The sequence below is a fragment of the Phragmites australis genome, chromosome 10 (genome assembly GCF_958298935.1).
Source record: "Phragmites australis chromosome 10, lpPhrAust1.1, whole genome shotgun sequence".
NCBI classification, from domain to species: domain Eukaryota; kingdom Viridiplantae; phylum Streptophyta; class Magnoliopsida; order Poales; family Poaceae; genus Phragmites; species Phragmites australis.
The window spans coordinates 27,770,676-27,794,749 of NC_084930.1; the positions used below are offsets into that span (position 1 = coordinate 27,770,676).

The 24,074-nt window shown below is 41.4% G+C and overlaps 1 pseudogene; it reads left to right on the forward strand.

Annotated features, from left to right (window-relative positions):
* Nucleotides 1-20,205, forward strand: part of LOC133883752 (uncharacterized) — a 51,691-nt pseudogene extending 31,486 nt beyond the window's left edge.
* The last annotated feature ends 3,869 nt before the right edge of the window (nt 20,206-24,074 follow it).

The following is a 24,074-nucleotide window of genomic DNA, read 5'->3' on the forward strand; positions in this document are numbered from 1 at the left end:
GTAGATTAATCTTTACAAGGAAATACATAACTCGAATATTTGCTAGAGTAGCTACGCAGCGGAATAAGTTACATGATGACAGCAGATGGGTAGCACCATTTTCCCTAAGGCGCCACCCCAAAATAACAACACACAAGTAAAATGGCACTACTCTTGCCCATCGGCGGGCGTAAAGTTGACAAAAACTAAACCTTCCTCACCTAAAAAGCAAACAAAGCACGTGAGTACTAAGGTACTCGCAAGACTTAATCCATAATGGGCACTTATAAATAGTATGACTCCAATAAGAATGCATATGGGTAATTAGCAAGGACTTGGCCACAAAGGTTAAGTAACTTCATATGCAGCAGCGATTTGGACTCAAGTGTAAGCATCTACACCTAACAAAAACACCCTTGTATCCTGAGATCATCAACATAACAAAGTTGTAACTTGTACCATATCAACTCTTTATCAACATCACCAACTATGTTCCAACATTCTATCATAACATCCCAATAACGAAACTCTACGGTTGATACGGATGGACAGTAGCGTGCTCATGACTGAGGATGCGACAATTCGAATTGTTCTTACACCCTGCAAGGGGTACATCTTTACCTACACGACACGATGACCATTCAGCTTGTGCCACCCGATAAAGTGCGTACAAGGGGTACTCATATCAACCTTTTCTAATTAAGCTCCGACCATTTGAACATGCACCTATAGGTGCGGAGGTCCACTAGGCTTACTCTTGGAGCACCTTAGTTACGCCTAAAGGTGTGGAGGTAGCTAGAACTACTCATCGAGCAAACTAGATACCTCTACAAACCTATTATGCCCACAACACCTTTCTGATGTTACCTCTACAAGCCTATTATGCCCAGGACACCATAAGCCCATAAGCCAAAAGCTCATAGCTACAAAAGGTATTCAGCTTATCTTACCATTATATCGACATGTGGTAAGTACGAAAAGTGGTAGAGCCAACGGCAACAACGGACAGTGCTTAATTGATTCAAGTGGGCCTATAGCATCCGAGACTCTCTTCTTGAGTTATCCCTATTGCCCACCCGAATCTTATCTCATCCTCACTGACTTACACATCCCATCATCCTCACTGACTTACACATCCCATCATCATCATCATCTTTGAGAATAAAAATATAAGCCCTAAGCTCACAAACGATGGTCGAACCACTGTTCGACTTCTACCGACAACCTAAGCCTTGCTAAGCATAACCTATTTATTTTAAGTTAGACCATTGAGTGCTATATCTAGGGTTACCATGGATCAAATTATAACAATACCAAAGAAGGGTAATACAACAATTAGGATCTACTCTCAAAAACCCGACCTCAACTAACTATCATGTATGAAATACATATGATCCAAAGTAATGGATGCAACATGCTTAGATTCTTGCCATGTTGATCAGCTTCACAAGCAAGGGAAACAACTTCTGGATCGTCCTTGATCACTCCCGCATCACCCTTCGGTCTTTCGTTCGCTAAGAAGAACGCATGCAATGATGAGCATGAAAGAGATGTTATGAAAATGCTACAAATTTTTTAATGGAGATGTGGTACTAGGTAATGAACATAATTCTATAAGAAACATTAGAATTGAAGTACATAGGCTCATGGTATAAATGATTTATTTAAGGGTTATACAAAAAGGACCGTAACTAAACTAGATATCAAGATTAAATGAACTTCAATAATTTAAACAGCACTATCATACCAAACTATATTTTTCGTAGATAGCACTGATCAAAACATGTATTGTCCAAGTGGTTTCATAATTTTAGGACATGCTTTAATTAACTACGATTTAATTAAGCTGAAACACATTTAATTAATTAATTAATTATCAAAAAGTATTTTCTTGAGTTCTAACATTTTTAACAAGTAGTTATACTCTTACGAAGCGAACTCAACTGGTTTCATGATTTTTGGAGTTTGTATGAATTAATTATAAAATTTACAAGCTATTAGCGAATTAAACAAAAAAGAAAAACGCATGATAAACCGTACCCTGGTTGAACTCAGACCCTGTAGGTTCTGGAGTTCTGGGTGAACTTCTGAGTGGGGTTATCGGGTATTTCTAGTTAGGATTACCCAAAACCTCTGGGTTGAACTTGGACCCTCTAGGTTCCGGAGTCTCTGGGTGAACCTCTGGATGGGGGTCCTCATGTATTTTTGGTTAAGATCACCCAGAACCTCTGGGTGATGACCCGGAGCCTTCGGGTTCTTGCAGAATACATGTTTTTGTGATGTTTTTTTATTCAACTTGCATATCTCTCTAAATCGAGGATAAGCATGTTTGGCACTAATGTATGGATTCTAGACCTAATTTATCCACTCCGCAAACTCAAATCACTAGCTCTAACTTCTTCAAAACTCTTCATACTAGCTCCATTTCATCAAGAATGAAATGGTGCTTCACAACCTCGCAAACACAGCTCCAAGACCTATCCAAAAACCAACTAAAACATGCATCCTCACCAAGAGATCCTACGAGACTTACCCCACGTACTTGTGGAGGTTGGTGACCTTCCATTGGGGAAGAAATCAGAGGAAAAAGGGCTTGGAGAAGAGGTCCAAGCTTGCTGAAAATTTCAGAGCAAAGGGGGTGACGAAATTGGATTGCAAATCCTTCAAAACCTCATGCATGTGATTGAATCTAGGATGGATGAAGAGCTAGGGATGAGGGGAAAACAATGGTAACATATGCACACCTTGCTTCTTGCTCCTTGGGTGGGATTTTGGGGAAGAAATGAGAGATAGCTTAAGAGAGAGGGAGATGGCTGCTGCTGTCTTTCTCCTTGGCTGGTTGAGAGAGCAAGAGAGAGTGAGAGTGAGAGGCGTGGGGAGAAGGAGAAGGGAGTGGGGCTGCTACAGCCCAAAGAGAGGTAGTGAGGCAGTGGGACCGACCAGCTCATGTGGACCCACATGCTAGAGACAAGATGATTTTCTGCTATAAAATATTTTCTTTCTCTCCTCATTCCACTAACCCAAAACGAGGTACTCTAGTGCTCCAAAAAAATTTACAAATTTTTGTGCCGCATTTACAAAATGAGATGAACCCCTTTAAAAATGGATTGAATCACAACGCTTATGCGGAACTAAAACAAAAGGGGGAAATTCTAACGTTGGTTATTTTCAAAATACATAGCAAAGATCAAACCACTATTACAAATAACAAGTACTCAACCATGCTTAACAATTAAACCTGATGCTTATGATATTCATGATGCATGATTATGCTTAATGACATGATTATGGAAATTGGGATGTGACAGGGGTAGAAATTTTCTTTTATCTGTATCCTTGGTATGAAGCTCCAGCCTTCAGCCTATTTCTTCAAGGTCAGCTCATGCGTTTTCATGATCCTTTATTTTTCCCTTCATATTGAGCATTGTACCGAGGAAACTAACGTAAATATTCTTCTCTACGTGCATAAGGTCAATAGAGTGGCGAACGTCTAAGTATTTCCAATAATCAAACTCCAAAAGAATTGATATCTTGTTCTAAATTACATTTTCATCACTCGTGGAGGATCGTTTTCGCTTGCCAAGGAAAACATTGATATTCTTAACATTATCATAGACATCTTGCATGCTGAAATACCTTGGAGGTGACGCTTTCTCCCTTGTGCCATCAAACTGAGACTCCATTTTTCGATATGGGTGGTTTATAGGAAGGAAATGTCGATGTCGCATGTACACTGTTTTCTTTGACTCTTTCAACCACATACTCTTAGTGTCATCTAAGCATTGTGTCCAAGCTTTACCTTTTCTTTTACTCTACCTTGATAAGTTACGAAGTGTTGACAGATCATTGATGGCGACGAACAACATGGCATATAGGGTGAAGTATTCTCTCTTATACTGATCCCAAACCTCAATGCCTTCAGACCAAAGTGTTTTAAGATCATCAACCAAAGGTCTGAGGTAACATTGGTGTCGTTGCCTCAAACCAAGAATTAAGGTCGACAACATAATGTATTTTCGCTTTTTACAAAGCTAAGGTGGAAGATTGTAGATAGACAATAAAACAGGACAGGTGTTATGTGAGCTACTCGTGTTCTAAATGGGTTCATGTCATCTGTGCTCAGAGCAAACTTAATATTTCTTAATTTTTTTAGTGAACCAACTAAATGCAGAATTAATGGTTCACCACTGAGCGGAATCTATGAGGTGTCGTATCATTTTGTCGTTCTTACGACCCTCTTTGTACCATAACAGCAATTAAGACTCCTTTGCGTTCGTGAACAAATGCTTCAAACGAAAAATTACAGGGAAATATCATACCACCTTCCTAGGAGGGCCTTTTATCTTGTTGCATTCATCCACGCCGCCACCGTCATTTCTACGCTTGTATCAATGGATTCCATAAATAGGATATTGATCCAGGTCTGCATACACTCTAAGAAACAGGACACAATCCTCCTTACATGCATGTATTTTTTCCATTTCCAATTCCAAAGGACAAATTTTCTTCTTCACGTCGTAGATGGTTTTTGCCACCTTGTTCCCCTCTGGTAGCATGCCCCTTTGCATATGCAACAATACTTTGAAACACCTATCAAACCAATGATGTGTTGCCTTCAATTGCATAAGTGTAAGCACCGCAAATAGCAACGTGTATTTCTCCTTACAGCTAGGATAAAATTTTGTCTTCGAGTCTCGCACCAGTTTCTGGAATTTGGCAAACTCACCATTACTATAGTCGTCGTGCCCCTCAACATCGCGCACCATTTGGTTCACATTCTCCACAAAATCCATGTAGTCATTATTTAATCCTAATATGTTCGCGTCCTTGAGATAATGATCCATATCACTGGCTGGCAGGAGTCCTTGATCTATGCTGTCGTCCAGGAGGACCCGATCCATTTCCCCTTCGTTAAGGCCTTCCTCGTTGTGTTTGTTTCAAATGTGATACCTCTCTTTGAATTCACACCTTAACAAGTGATCATACACATTGTCCGATTTTGGGAACTTCTTCTCATTTTTGCAATCATAGCATGGATACCACATTATCATTGTACCATGACTTTCCATATCCGTCACTGCGATACTCATGAAAGACTTCACCCTGCTCATGTACTCATTACAAGTATTGCAATCAAGGTACTTTAAACTTCGGTTCGTCATCTAATTTTTTTAAAAAAATCATTGTTAATAGAAATGACATAGTAGGTACAATTGAATAAGTATAAAAATTCTAACTAAATTTAACTAAATTAAGTGTGTGCGTGTGTTCTAGTGAGATTCAAGCCAACAATTAATATCCAAATATGATATATGTTATCTATGGCGAAGGATCCTAATTTCTACATAGACAAAGATAGGTCATAATCCCATTCGAGAATATGTGGTCTGAGAAGGTTTCTATGCTCTTGTGTGATTCTAGAGAAAATTTCACTAGCAACTCTCTGTTGTTCTCCACATACACGCCTCAATAACGAGTCAAGATGGTGTGTACTAGAGAACAACAGGGAGATATCACAAAAATTCTCTCTAGAACTGTACAATAACACAGAAACATACTACTTGGGTCATATATCCTCGAACTATCCAAAGTACGTGAACAATTCAGAATTATCTTCTTATAAATATGACGAGTTGCCAAGTCATATTTATAATCAAATACTCCCAAACAGGAGAAGTAGGTTACACAAACCAAATTCACTTTTAGAAATATAATTAACGTAATTGCACCATAAACATATCAAGATTTGGGAGAAGGAGAAATTGTGGATTCCAACTCAAACCCTACAATCTAGCAAACTCAAACCCTAGAATCCACCATATATGAGAAAGGGGAGGAGGAAAGCGGGGGAGGCAAACCTTCAAAGACCAAGGGATAATCCCAACTTCAAATCACCAAGATTTTGGTTGGTCTTCAATAGAATCGCCAAAAAATTGCACCCTGTCATGAGCAGCCGGCGAACAGACACTGTCTAGTCGAGCTGCAAGGTGTAGAAATAACCCTAAATATCACTCATCAGTGATGGGTGATTAGAACACCTGTCACTAATGAGTTGACCTGCTTGAGGCTATATTTAGTAATGTGTGCTCTCTCTACCCATCACTAATAACTCCATCATTAATGACAGTGTTTGAGGTGACTCGTCACTACTATATTTAGTGATGGGTCGTTTTCACGTCGTCACTAATGACACCTCATTAGTGATGAACCTTGGCCAGGTCCTAGCCCGAGCCATACATTAGTGACGCGTCGTCACTAGAACTGTCACTAATAATGCAGTAGTGACGTGTTCTAGTCGACCATCACTAATGCGGTGTCACTAATGGTGGTTTCTTACATAGTGTATCACGGTAACCTTTGATTAAAAATTAGTGTATTTAGCTTCTTTTAATGAGGTTAGTGTCATTTAGTTACAAAACACATAAAATTAGAAGAAGAGAAAAAAATTATGTTAGTGAAAGAGAGAATTATTTATGCTATAAACTTGTACCTGAATTATATACATGTATTTGTTCGATTCATATACGTTTTGATCAACTACCAAAATCGTGCGTCAACTGTAGGTAGCCAAACAAAAATTAGAATATTTTTATCTTACCTGTTGTTTGCTTGATGTGGCGACCTTGAGCTACACTGTGTTTCTTAATCTATTATCTTAGTAAGAATTTTGAAACAAAAATCATTATTTTTTATTATGAATTTTAGCTATTGATTAATTATATTTTACATGGACTCTTTATTTAGGTATTTGATTTTTATAATAATTTGATTTTTTTAAGACTATACTTAATATGGATACTTCTTTTAGCTATCAATAATTATTAATTTTATTTTATCTGGACTCTTTATTTAGATATTTTGCTTCCCAAACCGTATGGAAATTGAACTGCTAATTTTCCATAATTTTTAATTTCGAATTTAGCTATTTATTAATCGTATTTGATATGGACTTTTTGGTTTAATTTAGGCTATTAGATGTTCATAATAATGAGTGGTCTAGATCTTTTTTTCTTATTAGTGTGGTAATTTTGTTACCTTAAGAGCGAACATGGTAGCTCCTTTTAGAGATAAGTGCGATTTACACCCTCCAACTATCACAGAAATCCGATTTTCAACCATCAATTTAAAAAACTAGACTTCCTACAACCCCAAATGACGAAACCAGACAAAATATCCCCCCCCCCCCATACACACAAACCATTCTGGTTTTATTACATGTCAGCACGACGTGCCAGTGATTTTGACTGACGTGGCAATGATTCAAGGTTAAAAATCGGACCATTCAGCAAAAATAGGGAAAATCAGGTAAATAAAAAAATAAGGGAAAATAGAAAAACAAAAAATTAAAAAATCAGAAAGCATTAGGAAAAATTAGGGAAAAAATCAGGACGCATGACTATGTCACTAGACCACATGCAACATATCCTATTCTATAACAAATTTTACTTTTAGAAAGGAATTAGAATAGGAAGGAACCAACGAGTAAGTCTATTACTAACTGGCAGCATAGCATAATATGTCACTAGACCACATGCAACACGTCCTACATACTCTTTAATTTTTTTATTCTTTGTGACATGTATATCTTATTATTTGATATTGTACATAGTGTTGTCTACGAGTTGTATGTACATTTGTCCTCATCCTTCGTCAGGCTGACTACCTTCTAATAACCTAACTCTAAGTTTGGTATCTATGGAAACCCTCCAGTCCCTAACCTACTGATCTCAAAACCTTAACCCCGGTGAACTCCGACATTAATTGTAACAATGGCTAAATTTAAGAGCTTGACCGTTAGACTTTTGTGACAGTTGAAAGACCAAAAATGGATTTTTTTTCTATTTTTATTTTTCCTATTTTTCTAATTTTCTGTATTTTATTTTTTTCTATTATTTCTGATTTTTTTTTTAAAAAAATCTGTTTTTCTATTTTCCTGATTTTTTTATTATTTCTGAAATTTTCTATTATTTCTGTTTTTATAAGAAAAAACCTGTTTTTTTATTTTCCTGATTTTTTCTTTCTTTTTTGCTGACTGTCCTGATTTTCAATCCTAAATCACTATTATGTCAGTAAAAATCACTGCCGCATCGTGTTAACATGCAATAAAATTGGAGTAGTTTGGGTGTAGGGGTATTTTGTCCGGTTTTGTCACTTGGAGGTTGTAGGATATCTAGTTTTGTAATTGAGGATTGAAAATCGAACTTTTGTGACAGTTAGAGGGTATAAATCGGACTTATCTCTTTCTTTTAACACTCAAATAATAATATAATAAATTGTTGAGCATAATTTTCATTGTGAAAATGTTTGAAGGAAGAGGTGGCTGGCGCTGGAAAGGGGAAGAGATCTCACAGGGTTATGCTCACCCGGCTGCTTGCTTTGGCAGCCCACGCCCTGGTAGACGTAACATTCATAATGCAGCTAAATGGTCTTTTCGTATTCACAATTAGTTCACATATTGCACATATATGTGCATTGGAATATGTCATCACTACAAATGTTGCTGTACTGCATAAAACTAGATAACTGTATCATGCAACAGGAAACAAGTCATTTCATTTGCCACATCAATATGATAATTATCTTGCAGTCAACACAAGTTTTAGTGAAACAAACTGTACAGGTGCTTCTAGAATGCTCGCCATAGGCACTTCCTTTTACTTCCTCGTTAATTGTGTCCTGAATACAATTAAGTACATTAGTATATAATCTTGTGCATATTGCTCTGCATGCACGTGTGTGAACAAGTTGACAACATATTTATTCGCTATTTACGACTGAGCCTCGGGATATTGAAATCATCATGGATTATTTTCAGTCTCATAGCTCATCCAATTGCTAGTCTTCCGAAGAATTCATTAATTTGAGTTGGTCAGTAGTTCTAAATTTTTCATAGTTGGTAAACCTGGCCATGCCAGATACTCCTGATTAGTTTCGTACATCTCTCCTTCTACGAACTTTTTTTTTGTCGAGTAAGAATGCACCTAACGTCGTTTTTCTGTTGACACACTTGGTTTTCCTCTACTAGCTTTAACAGTCTTTATCTTAACGCTGTTGCTGTTACACCATGTCTTTCGGTCCTTGATAAACAATGGATAATGCAACATGTTTAGTGGCTGCCTGCTTCTTTTTTGTGAGATATCGATTGGGCTTCTCAAGTATGTTTACAAGACTATATTACTGCAACCTTAAATAGTAACTGATGAATCACTGCTAGCTCACCTTTGGTGGAAGAACATGCATGCTGGAAAGTGGGGAGAGAGGATCCGAGAAAAAAAAAAGAAGGAAGCTGCATGTCTCCCAACATGGTAAGGCAAATACACATTAGGTATACCCATTGATGTGTATCTGCATTTCTGGACAGATCTATCTGAAACTGTTTCTCTGAAAGAAACAATGAGTGCACGCGATCACCTTTTCCTGCAATAAAGTCTCCATGAATGATTCGACGGGCAGGTGCTCTACTCCGGCTCGTGTGACATGACCGTCATCGTGTGGGAAAGTGCAGGCGGGGGCATGACCGCCACCAGCACGCTCATGGGGCACACGAGGGCCGTACTGTGCCTGGCCGCGGCCGGGGACGTGGTGTGCAGCGGTTCGTCAGACAGGACGGTGAGAGTGTGGAGGCGAGGAGCGGCAGCGGTGGGCTATACGTGTCTGACCGTGCTGGACGGCCATACCGGAGCAGTGAAGAGCTTGGCCGTGGTGGGTAAAACGGCAGGTGATCACGACAGCTCGTGCGAGGAGTGCTGTTCAAGCCGTGGCTGCTCTGCAATTCTTGTCTGCAGCTGTTCGTTGGACTGTGATGTGAAAATTTGGAAGATGATTGTTTCTTGTTTACGACTTGGAGTGCTGCAACCGTGCGCAGATGAATAGCTTCTGGGGCTGCGTCTGCGTTTTGGACGACCAAAAGAGCTCAAAGTTCATTTACTTTGGGGGTTTCATGAGAATGTAGTACTAGCTTAGTTGTGTCGCTAGATGCAAGGTCGTGATTCCATCGGTCGACTTCTTTATTTGCTTGATCCGTCTAGCACTCAAGTGTTTAGGGGCATTGCGGCTCCTTTCTCCCTTCCCCACACCTCTCTCGCCCTACCCTGCAGCTCACCGATGCCTACGAGCAGCACTGATAAGCCCTAATCCCCTCCATGTCCTCCTCCATTGCCTCTAGTGACCTCTCCTCTCATGCACTCGCCCTGCTCCCGCCCTCCATCCCTATCTTCGGTAGCGTAACCCGTCACTGACAATACCCTCACCTCAAACCCTGCCCATCGCTAGCCTTTTGCCACCACAGCCGACGGTGCCTCGGCCTCCTCTACGCCCTGCTCACCACCAATGATAGGCTTACATGCCACCGCGGGCTTCCCTCTAAGCTTACCAGACTCCGGTGAACCTCTGTCAAGGGAGGAAGGTTTTCTAATAGCGAAACTCTATCAAAGGAGCCCTAAAGAGCAGAACGAAGGAAGATGGACCCATTGGGCCTAGCTCACAGATGAGCCACGTGATACATCAACCCAAGTGGGCCCCACTAGCCCGCTTTACTCCCAAAGATGGTTCTTAGCAACTTGAAGTTTCCAGAGCCTTCTACATGCGATGAAGAAAATATCTTCGACGTTTTTGTCCACTTCCCCAAGAAAGACCCCTGCTTGGTGGCCTATAAATAGAAGACCTCTCTCCACAGGCGGGAGGTTGGATTCCACCGATAGAAAAAAGGCTAATTAGGGTTTCACATCAGAAGATGATCGTGCTCATCGAAAATCGAGGCGATCTAGCGGCAGAGGCATCTGCGCCGCGCCACGCAGCACAGATCTAAACTTTAGGGTTTGGGTCATGTTTTCTGCAGGGTACTGAAAGAGGGATTTTACATCACATTTAGCCATGTATTTCTGACATACCATGAGGTAATCTCTTTGTTCTTCCCCAAGTAGATGAGATATTGCCATGTAAACACATAGTTTATTATCTTAATATAATTGGTTCAATCTATGCGATGTATACTTAATTCTTGTGCCTTATAAGCCATGTCATAGTGAGGTAGATGTGAACGTGGTGTTTAGATCTAATCTTGTTGATAGCATCATTATAGTCCGCTTGTAGATGTAAATGGATTTAGCCCACTATGTGATAGGGTCATGATGTGAAACTCAACGTCTTCAAGCATAACCGCTAACTAATTATATGTTGTGATAACATATTTTGAGCTACATGTGCAACTGAATTGTATACTTAGGAAATATTGTCTTTGTCTATTGTTCACGAACCTACAACCTAATCTCTGTGCAACTTGTCCACCCATATTTCTCAATTTACAATATTCTTGGTAGTGGTAGACGGCTAGGTAATTAACTAAGGATCCACTTGTTTCCTGATATTGATAAACCTTAGAATACTGTAAAGAAAATGCTACATTATACTGTGTGTACATCAACGGCATCGTCACCTTTGTTGACGGGATTGATTCGTCTACCTGGTACCAATATACATGGCATCGAGCATCCATCTAGGTCACATGATCTACCGATAGCATGCCCTACAATATGTGGAAATCGCGTCTCGCAGATCGCTTGCCTCCGAACTGGCCATACAGTCGGTTTTTGTATGCCCTAGAAACTATTGTACTTGAATAGTACATACGGTGGGGCCCGCTAGTCATCACTTAAATCTTAGCCACCGGCATCCTTGCACTGCACGCACACCATCGGCATCAGAGCCGGTGGCCTTCCCAAATACCATGCAGTAATTATCGTCAAAGACAACCACCTCGTGTGAAAAATCATATCACAATGGTTTGATGAAATCACAGTGCAATCATCTCAATGCGAAGGCTATCATATATATATCATGTCGGACGGCATTGTTCCTTGTCCTTCAAGGTAGGAAACAAGAAACTGAAAATCATGGAGATTACAAACAGATTTGTTACAACTGGAGATATACCTATACATATATCTAGATCGTTAACCGTAATTAGGTTGTTTGATAGCCCCCCTCAATCTGAACGGGTTAGCAACCAGATTGAGATTGAATCTAAAATCTTTGTATGCGTCAGCCGATAAAGGTTTTGTCAGACCGTCTGCTACTTGATCCTTTGATGATACAAACCGAATCTCAAGTGTCTTGTTATCCACTCTCTCGAAAAAAAAAATGAAAATCAACTTCAATATGTTTGGTTCTTGCATGGAAGATCGGATTTGCTGAAAGATATGTTGCACCCAGATTATCACACTAGAGAACTAGAGCATGAGCCTGATGGGTACCCAATTCTTTGAGTAACGACTGTATCCACATTAGTTCGGTAGTAGCATTTTCTAGAGCCTTGTACTCAAATTCAATACTCGACCTTAAGACTATTGGTTGTTTCTTGGAGCTCCAAGATACCAAATCTGATCCAAAAAAGGTAATAAAACCTCCAGTGGATCGACGATCATTGGAGCACCCAGCCCAATCTGCGTCTGAGAAGACATTGACAAGAGTGGACCTTAAGCAGCCAATTTTCAAGCCATTAATAGAAGTGAACTTTAGATACCTCAGTATCCTTTTCACAGTAATCCAATGATCTTTAGTAGGATTTTGCATGAACTGACAGACTCTGTTGACAGCAAAAGAGATACCAGGTCATGTCATGGTTAGATATTGAAGTGCCCCGACAACACTGCAATATCGTGTAGCTTCCTGAGCAGAGAGTGCAGTTCCACATGTCTTAGACAGCTTCTCTGAGCTAGAAATAGGAGTGGTAACATGCCTACATTGCATCATGTTGGTCTTCTGAAGCAGATCAGCAATATATTTTTGCTGCGACAAGATCAGCCCCCTCTAGACTTGGGTGAACTTCAATTCTAAGGAAAAAATGTAAATCACCCAAGTCCTTAATGGCAAATTCAATGTTCAGTTTCTGAAGAAGCCAGTCTATAACTGCTGGTGAAGAGCTGACAATGATGAGATCATCAACATACACTAGAACATACATGATCAGATTTGCACTCTTGTAAATAAAAAGAGAGGTATCTTCCTTGGAAGGTATAAATTGTAGAGCATAAAGAGTGGAGTTGAGTTTAGAATACCATACCCAAGGTGCTTGTTTGGGACCATATATGACTTTGTCCGATCTGCATACATAGCTCGGCCTAACTACATCTTCATAGCCAGAAGGTTGTTGCATATAAACCTCTTCTTGAAGATCTCCATTGAGAAAGGCATTTTTAACATCTGCTTGCCGAATGCACCATCCTTTTGATACTGCCAACGAAAGAATAAGCTGAATGGTTGTTGGTTTGATTACCAGGCTGAAGGTGTCCTTGTAATCAACACCGTACCTCTGCCAGAAACCCTTGGCTACTAGCCGTGCTTTGTGATGCTCAACAGTCCTATCAGCTCTACGCTTTACTTTGAATACCTATTTACAGTCCACAATGTTCATCCCCTTCTTTGCTGGAACTAGATGCTATGTATTGTTGTGCATCAGTGCATTGAACTCATCTTGCATAGCTTGCTTCCAGTGAGGTTGACTCAAGGCATCAATATGCGAGGTTGCTTCTGTGTCTGAATCATATTGTTGTTGAGTAAGAGCAGCAAATCTGCGCTTCTGTGGGTCATAATGCACTGTGCCATTAGTAAGTATTTTAGTCTTCACAATTTTATTTTGCAACCATGTGCGAGGCCGTCAAATTTTTGCAGATTGCTGAACCTAAACTAAATCAGAGTGCTATTGAATGGAGCCTGGCAGTAGCTCCGAATGTTCTTCCTGGCCCTGACCAAAATCCGACAGTAGCTCCGGTTGCTGCTGAATATGTTCTGATGGCAAATTACCTGGTGCCTACACATCTTCAGATACAAGGTGAGATTCATTTTTGCACAGTAGGATTGGTAGCCGTATCTCCTAGTTGGTCACAAACAGTGGGTTCAGCGTTTGAAGCAGGCACGGGAAAAGATATCAAGGCCGGTTTGCAGAAGAACACTCTTAGAGATTGTTTGGGGAGAAGAGTTTTTGTTGGCATAAGGAGAAACTTGCTCATCAAAGACTACATCTCTGGAGAGGTACACACGGCCAGTAGGAATGTGTAGACACTTGTACCCCTTATGCTTTGTACTATAACCAATAAAAACACACTGCAGAGACTAAAAGGAAAGTTTGTGTGTGATGTAAGGCCGCAGATTGGGCCAGCAGGCGCAACCAAAAGCCTTAAGAGATGTGTAATCGGGTGAATTGTTAAGAAGTCGCCGATTGATTAAGTAAGATGCAGTGACAAAAGCCTCATCCCAGAATCGAAGAGGAAGGGAGCTATGAGCAAGAAGGGCTAAGCCAACTTCGACGATGTGTTGATGTTTTCGTTCTGCGACTCCGTTTTGTTGATGGGTGTGAGGGCAAGACACACGATGATGTATTCTCACAGTTTTCAGATAAGTGTTTAGACATTGATATTCTCCTACCCAATCACTCTGAACAGCAAGAATTTGTTTGTTCAGAAGGCATTCAACATGCCTCTGAAACTAAAGAAAAATCGAGTGAACTTCAGACTTGTGCCTTACAAGATAAATGCACGTGAATCTGCTGAAATCATCAACGAAGCTCACATAGTATTTGTAACCACTAGATGATCTAATGGTAGGGCCCTACACATCAGAATGCACAAATTCTAAAGGTGCAGATGATGTATTATCTGAATTTGCAAAGGGAAATTGGTGGCTCTTAGCCATCTGACAAGAATTGCAAACAATTGCAACATTATTAGAAGGGGAAACTAGAAGTTTATTTTGGCTAATGACTTGTTAGACTATGGAAAATCCTAGATGCCCTAAGCGGCGGTGCCAAAGCTCTGTAGTAGGCCCAACCACAAGTAAAGTCTTCTTCAGCAGGCTTGCTTGATCAAGAGGATACAGGCCATCTCTGCATCTCCCTTGAAGAAGAACCGCTCTTGTATCCTTGTCCTTGACAACAAAGAAATCCGGATGAAATTCAAAGAACACATTGTTGTCTTTGGTGAATCGATGGACAGAAAGCAAGTGTTTGGAGCATGGAGGATATTTCGCAGTTATAAAAATCGAGTGAAGTACAGATCTGAGAGTGACCAACATGGAGGATAGGTATACCTATGCCACCAGCAGTCTGAATCTGGTATTTTCCATGATATTTTTCATGCACGACGAGACGTTCAAAATCATTAGTGATATGATCTGCCGCACCTGTGTCACTGTACCAACTGGCATCAACACCGTAGGACGGATTTGCAGCAAATGCAGCCGAGGGCTTGTCATTGGATCCATCGTAGTGGTACCAATACTGAGATGTGAGATGTCCATGTTTGCCACAGATCTGGCATTCAGGACGAGATGAATTGTTTCTAGAGTTGTCGTCACCACCTCCTCCTTAAGAGCTCCTGCGTTTGCCACCACGTCCACCGCGATTTCGACCGTAGCCATCGTGTCCTCTTCCAAAATTTCCATAACTTCCCCTTGATGCAATGTTGGCTGACGAACCACCATACTGAAACGGTCCATTGCGGCTTTCTAACCGCATCTCAAAACTCACGAGATGATTGTACACCTCACCCAGCGTAATGGCATCTGCACGGGTGGTGAGCGATGTCACCAGTAGGTCATACTCCTCACTTAGTCTGATGAGAAGATAGGAAATAATTTCATCGTCACGAAGTGGAGCACCGACGAAGGCCAGAACATCAGCTAGCCCTTTGACCCCATTGAAATACTCCATTGCTGACATGTCATATTTCTTCAAATTTGCTATCTACAGACGTACTGCATGATCCGTGCTCAGGATTAGGCAGAGTAGAGACGCTCTAAGGTGGCCCAAACCTCCCGTGCAGTAGCGAGGACCTGACCAAGAGCCTTGTTGGAGAGCGATGACAGTAGCACGCCAAAAACATACTGATCTTGTTGCATCCACTTCAGATAAGCAGCATTGATCTCCTGCGCCGCCCCTTCTTCAGTGACAATGATCAGCATCCACAGAGGTCACTCTTCAGTGCCATCAACTAAGACAAGAAGTTGTTGGTTTCTGGGAAACAAAAAGGATCTGCGTCTTCTAGTAGAGATAATTATCTCGATTGGGCTTAGACGCTAACAAAGTGGTTGAGCGATGGCACCGAGATAAAGTTCATGGTGTTGCCTATGGCTGCGAAAGCCTAAGATCGATGATGTATTTGTTGTGGAAGACATAATAGATCTCTAATGGCTCTTATACTATGTGAAAAATCAGATCATAATAATTTGATGAAATCACAGCGCAGTCAGAAGACACCCCGAAATCGTCGCCGCCGCCGCCGCATCAGAAGACATACTCGCCGAGAAACACCGCGACTTGAAGTCGAAGTGGACGTCACTGACCTGAAGTTCGCCATCGAGACCTCGAACTCGGTGAATCCGAGCAAACCTCGCCTCCTCCATACCCTCCTCTTAGGATTTGGCTCGGAGATCGACTCGAAGTCGTCAGGCCAGTAGCCGCCGTCGGTGTTCCCGAGGTTGCCATCAATGTCCTGAAGTCGCCGCTGTCGCTCCCGTCGTCGTCCCGCAACCACCGTCGACCTCCTCTGCTCTCGGCGATTCGCCATCGCACAGTGGACCGCATTCTTCCCGATCTCTATGGATCCTATTAGATTTGCCCACTTTCGCAATGCGCAGCGAGCCGACGAGCTCATCACCGTGTCCTTCCCCGCCTCCGACCAACGAATCGGCCGGAGCTTACCCTCTTCTCGCGCGTGCTCCACTGGATGGAGACGCCAGTGCCTTGATGCCACTACCCCGCTGCTACAAGGCGGGGCCATGCCCTCCTTCTCGCGCAACGACCGACGAGAAGCCGAGCTGCCGCCTCCTTTCCTTCAGCGCCATGGGGGCAGCCGGCTTGAGGCCGTGCCGCCCCGACACCTCCGATCTGCGCCGCACGCAAGACTGAAAGGAGAACAACGGCTAGCATTAGGGTCTAGAAAATCCTAGCCGCCGGGTTCATATCCTGAGCCACCATGGATTGGGCTGGATTCGACCTTCGGGCCAAAGGGGAGTTGGACAGGACCGCCTCATTTGTAATTAGGCTGGCCCGATTAATAAAGGGCTGGAAAATACGAAAGAAAGAAATAGAAAAGGGAACAATTGGTCCGAAAGCCAAGTAAGTAAATCGGGCCGACCAATAGAATTGTGTTGTATCCTCTCAAAAATAAAAGAATTGTGCTGTAAATTCCAAAAACTTTGGAAATTGGGAACTTTTATTTTTATATTTCTTAAATCACAAACTTGTGAAAAAAGAAAGCTCATTTTAAAAAATAGCACATCTAGACTGTTGGTGCATGTCGTCTTTCCAACGGTTTAAAAATAAATAAAAATACAACATTCTCGCCCTCCCTATAGCCCGCGTCCCTTGAAGGCCGCCGCAACCGCGAGGTGTCTCACCGCTCACCACCCAAACCCTTCTCTTCTTGTTCTTGCGCCTGCTGCTTGGTGCCCTACCTAGTTTCTTAGCAGCATGTACTGGTTTGATCGATTTGGCCGTGCTTATCTTCATATTACTGATTTGGAGTTTGGGCTTTGCAGTATAAATTACTACCATCTAGTAAGGGCAAGTGCGGGGAGCGGCTACAAATTGCTCGTGTTTGTTAGAATTGAGAACTTGTTAAGATTACATACCGTGCTGCTGGCTGTTGGTACTTTAGAGTGCTGTGTAGAACTGAAAAATTGGGGCTGCTTTAGCAGTCAGGTGCCATAATTTACACTTGGGGATGCAGTTTTTTGTGCAAATCGCTGCCCTGATATGTGAATTTGATAATGATAACTCAAAGTTGTCGTATTTGTATGGCATCACATCACTAAGTTCAGCATATAGTAGTAAAAAATTACCATGCAATTTGCATTGTAGAACTGCAATTTAGCAGGCTCGACCCTGTATTTGTCAATGCCCATTTGGCTGGTCATTAATGAATAATTGATCATTTCGTTTGCAGCACAATATCAAGTGAGCTAAGTGCGGCTCCATTTGGGTATTTCTTCTTGTCTCACTATTGCAAACTGCCAACATATATACTCTCTTCTGGTTCGTGAACTCAATTAGTTCCTTCTTGTATATACAGCAACATAGTGATGTGATGCCATATAGCGATGGAGTACCGGGTGAGGGCCATGGAATCCCCTACTTCTATCTGACAACTCTGGATCCCACTGCTAGAGACGCACTGGAGGACGAAAGGACCTCCTTCACCCTTAGCGAGTTCCCTCTTGGGATATGTGGGAAAATTGATCCTGAAAACCCCACTTGTGCAAAACTAACTCTTACTGGAAAGGTACTAACAAATCACAGCCATGATAAGATGGTCGTTCACTTGCTGTTATCTTCCAAGAATTTATATGCTTAGTAATGCTAGAACTTACAAAGCTCTATTTGTCATGTCGGTGGGGAAGCTCTATTGGAGATGAGATGCAGGAAGCAGACGATGAGGAAATAGCTATTGTATTGATTCATTTCAAAAGGTTCCTCCCGCTCCATATTTATAGGAGCCAATCTAACCTATCTCCAATCTGATTCAAACTCATCTATCCTATCTCCAATCTGATTCAAACTCATATCCTAACTATCCTGGACTCCTCGATCTTCCCTACACCGAAAAGTATGTTTAAGACTATCTAAACCAACGATGGATCAATGGTTGCAGCTTGATCCTGTCCTGCTGGCGCTCCTTTTCCCTTCTTACTGATGGGCTTGATTCTTCATTATCACTGCTTTCGCTCACCTTTGTACTTTTGGGGTATAAGTTGTAGTCTTATGTGGTCTCACTTCCAGTGAGTAACGCTAATGCCGTTTCTCATAATTAAATATTTGGATTGGATCATGACAGTACCAAGTAAAAGAAGGGAACAACGGGGAAATTAACCAATTATAACTCTTGGTGTCAACCTCCATGATCATGACAAACAAAAAGGCTGTTGTAAATTGTAATGCATGAATCTTTTTTGTTGAGTTTTCCAAGCTGTGAAATGTCAAATTCTCTGTTATGATGAGCTAAAAAGGTAAGTTACCATAACGTGTGAGATTCAATGAAGCAGCAATCTACCCTGGGTTGGGGCGAGGCTTCTACCCCTTTGGAGCTGCTCATTTTGCTCATGAAGGTCGTCTGGGATGCGCTTGGTTGAGCAGGCTGCAGAGGAGTTGGAGCTATTGCATTGAGAAGTTCAACGAGTTTAACAACGATGTTTCGAAGCTGTGCTTTCTCTCACATTCCAGTGCTGGTCTTGAGCAGAGTTGTGGCAACATCGAGGTAGAGGTTAACATCCATGGTGGAAAGTTGGAGTTGTTGTGCCGCTAGTACGGCGAGCGCGGCAACAATGACTCACGTGGACTCGCGTTAGTTGTCGAGGCGATTGTGGTTGGCTGGCATTTGTGGTTGTTCAGTTGTCAAGGCATTCTCCTAGTTGTGGGGTTTTGCTAATTCTCCACGAATTAATCATGCAGTTGTGAGGTTTTCAAGCCCAGTCTCCCTTATAAACTGGGTCAATTATCTTCATCTAATATAAAATCAGTAATACTCGTGCCGTCATTTAAAAAAAATTAAGCAGCAATCAATACTGTAGACTGAGGCTCTTTTTATCTTTTTTTTTTAAAAAAGAAGAAAAGCAATGTGAAGTGATATTTACTGTTTTGCAGTTGAAGTTGGTCGATCTTCAGTCCTCTGAAGCAGATTTGGCCAAGTCAGCACTTTTTACCAAACATCCTGAAATGAAGGGTAAAACCAATCTTATGTTTTCCTTGTATGTCGAAAGATTTATAGTATGATTATCTTATCTCAACAATCATCTATTGTTGTCTGGTAGATTGCCCAAAGAACTCATTTTGAGATCTTCAAACTGGAAATCGAAAACATATTCTTGATTTATTGGTTTGGGGTCCTAAACCTATATCCCCTCTCTTTTTTTTAGATGAAGGCACCCTTACTTGGCATTCTTTGACACCACTACATAGGATGCGGGACGGGGGATCAAACCCCCGCTGGCTCACTTCACTCTTAGAGGTTTTGCCACTAGGCTAAAAGTCCATCCGCTACTTGTATCCCCCTCTGAATACCTTGGATATGGAAGGTGAGCATATAAGAACCTTACAAATCTGAGCTTGCAATGTGCAGCCACCCTACCGCACAGAGATCATTTTTGTCAATTTGCAGATCTGCACTTTTGCAGGACCATTTTCTTTAACACACATTCGATTTATGCAGGAATCAGGGCTCACTGAAGTTCTCTTGAGTGAAGAATGATTCACTTCATGGATCATTATCTTGTTTGTTTATGCTCTTCAAAGATAAATCCCTATTGTACATGTTAGAATATATGGGTTTGGTCCATTATATATGTATAATTTTAAATAAATTTCAAAGATCTAACCATATGAATATGGATATATATCTTTTAGTCCCAAATTGCTAGTAGAGGTAGAGGGAGACCGACTTATAAGGAACTCTCATCCACCCCTGAGTGCGCGGGCGCACATCACCTGTGTGAATGATCCGCCAAAATCAGGTCCAATTGCTTGCGCAGGTGTGGCCTCTTTTACAGTTTTATTCTTTTTGCTGTATGGGTAAACAGATAAATATATGAAAATTATATCGGTTAAGAGTCCGATCGTAACGCGTCTCAACCGTGTAATCCTCCCTCTATGTATATTTGGCAGTCACCACAAAGCATATAACTAATTTAGGGTTTTGCCTTTTCCTCTTTATTGCGCCGTCGCACGTAATCTACTCCATCCTGCTGCACCGGCGTGCATCGACAAACGGGTGAGCAGGTCTTCGGAACCCGTTGCTCTTGAGATCCTGCATCAAGGGAGGGCGGATAAGGTTTTTAGAAAGCGCTCGGAGCGACTGGTCACGATCTACTATCTCTACATCATCGTGATCTACTTCGTCTACTGCATCTTCATCATCGTCTACTGCATCGACATCACGGGGACCTTTGCATCTCACGCTACCATCGGGTACATACATTAAAATCTATATTAGATAGCTTGTTGAATCCTACTCGAAAGCTAGTCGAGTGCAGTTAGGGCTCATCTCCTGCTTAAAAGGCTAGTCAAGTGTTGTCGGGGCTCGTCCCCTACTCAAAACTAGTCAAATCTAGTCGATGCTCGTCAGAGCTTGTCGATTCCTACTCGAAACTAGTCGAATCTAGTCGGGGTTCATCAGGGCTAGTCGAAATTGATTATTTGCATCTGTTCTTATTCATGTTATATCAGGAATTGAATTAAATTAAATCCGAAAGTGCTATTTTTCAACATTACATATTGTAACAACATCTGTTGACGATTTATTTCTGAAAATGTGTCCAAAAATAACGGGTTACCTTCGTGGATCAAAGATCGAGAATGAAGCGAGGCATACGCAATGTATACAGGTTGGGGACTTCAGTTGGAGTGATACCATACGTTTTGTGTGGATGATTCTATGTACTCACTCGAGTACAAGCAATATGGCTAACCTATTACAAGGAGTAGATCGGATCTAGTCTAACCTAGAGCTAAAGTCGTCGAGTCCCTCCTGCGCTAAGGTCCTGATGCCTGCCTCCAATAGTCGAGAAAAAGAAGAGCCTCCCCCAAGGGGTCTAAGTCCCCTCCTTATATAAGGGTGATATACCGTCTCTTATCTAACCATAGTCGATAGGGAGTCATTTTTCTTGTTATCCAAGTAGATAGATATGTCCTGAATACTAGTCTTCTCAAGTTGGTTAAGCAATCGAGGCATTCCTAGTATACACCTTCTGGATTCCAGACGTATCAGGTACCGCACATTCGGTTCTATAATATCTGGAGTTATTAAGTATGCACTCGGCATACTCCGTCCGTATATGTTATACTCCTTATACGTATATACCCTATAGTTAGATATTCGATAGTCGCCCCCTAACTCTACTCAGCAGGGATAATTTCTACAAATAGCTACTCGATTACCGCCAAGTCCAAGCCTGGTTGAGTAAGGTATATCGAACTCGCAATCGAAAGAATTGAATAAGAAGAGGTTGTGTTCCAAGTATCGAGTGGAAACACTTTTGGGTCGAGCACCCTGTTATTACCCGCACTCGAGACTCAATAAGGGCCAGTAATATCAACTTCTCGGTATCCGTCTCTGAGTAGAGTTCAAAAATCTTTGAAAATTTGAAATGATGGCTATAGGAGCATTTAACGCTTGCAGAATGCATACAGGTGTGCAGAGATTCGCACGACGCCATCATCCCGCTTTTTAAGCCAATCGAAGCTCCATAATTTTTACCTAAAGTGGAAACAATTTTTGAGTCTCATCTTAACGCAATGCCTATTTAGTTACCTAAAGGGAGAACTTCACCGTCATTGTCTTAGCCTCATTGCCTCCTCTACAGTCTCGTCCTTCGAGCTCATCCACCATTGTTCGCCTTCTACTCAAAGACTTCATTGTTCACTTCAGATCTTATAGTGAAAACTCTCGATTGGGCAACTTGACTTTTGGGAGTGATCGACACTATCTCCAACAAATTGCGGTATCCATAAGATTTCACCTTCTCCGTTGTGTCTGCACCTCATGGCGTGAAGTGTGCAAGACAGTGGAATTTGCTCCTTGGATCCTGAAAGGACCATTCGTGCACGAGGATGGCTTGGTGGAGGTCTATCGCCTGGGAAGTGAAGCAATTTTTTACCTTCATTTTTGAGGTTTAGTCAGCGACAATTGGGAGATGATTAGGGCCTTGAACGGGCTCTTGATCATCATCGAGCGAGGGCGTCAGATCAAAGGTAGGGTAATTAACCCAGTGATCAAATGGTTCTGTTATCTCCCATCACTTTCCTATAATACGTTCTGGGTGAACCTTGAGGGGTGCACAGCGAAAGGATGGAAAATTTTGTCATCATCATTGTTCTGAGGATGTCATGCTTTCATCTTTAGATGACGAATGGAGTGCATGTTTATCTTATCAACGGACCACCATGGTGGTTTTAGATCTCTAGTGGCAAGTTTTGGTGGTGTATTTCAGATTTTCTAGATGGAGTGGATTTAGGAGATCCATCAAGAGCTATGGCGATATTGGAACAATCGATGCCCGAGTTTGAGATCTGGCAACCTGGTCTGAGTTGTTCTCAACTGCTCCTAGTCGAGTCTTGTGTGTTTTTCCTGAAAGTTGGCGAGCAAATTGATGATCCAGCTGAGCACAATGCATTTACACTGGTTTCCCTCCACGCATTTAGTGATGATATTTGGGAGCCACTAAAATGGGAGGTTGTTCCTTGAGCGAAAGGAAGATCAATTCTACTGGGTATGACCTCCGAAGCCGTACCATCAGTACGCAGAGTTACTAAATCTGGTCAAATTCTTAGCTTCCGTCGAGTGAACTCAGCTTACCACCAAGACGATTATGACGTGCTTGAAGTTTCCTATCATGACGAGGTTTCCAGAACCATAAAATCCCTTGAGGGGAATTTCAAGTGGCGTTCTTATAAATGGATATCACCAAAGCTTTATCCTTAGTCGAGTAGTAGAATTCTTGTTTGATGGTTGCAATAAAGCATTGTTGATATTTTACCTATCTAACATGCTATTGTCACTATTTTCTTATCGATGAAATAGAGTTAGCAACAATAGATGCAATCTTGATCTGTAGGCGTATAGACCACCTTGAAGACTTATTGATCGAATATTCATTGATATCTAAAAACTCAACTAGACAAACGATTAGAAATATTGGCCCTTGAGTAATCACTCGAGACAACCGTAAGAATAAGGAAAAGACTTAGTGTAAAACTAAAAATAGAAAATAATGATGACCTTTTGCAAACTTTCACTGACTTACGTGCTTGACCAGCATACAGACATGAACTCGACAAAGAACACATATGGGATCAACTAGAACTTCAGAACCTGTTCTAGCTGTTAGGCATGAGATATATGATAATCTCTTGTGTCATTATACTTTATTAGGTATAGTTGTTTGTCATCAACACAACATATGCCTCTACTGGCTCTTATCTAAAGTAGTCAATGCAAAGCCAGATAAACTTTTGCAAAAGACATATACAATACAAAAAGTATGATATTATTATGTAGCCCCCGACTCTATGGTCGGAGAGAAGATTACTTGATCTAAGAGTAGAAAGGAAC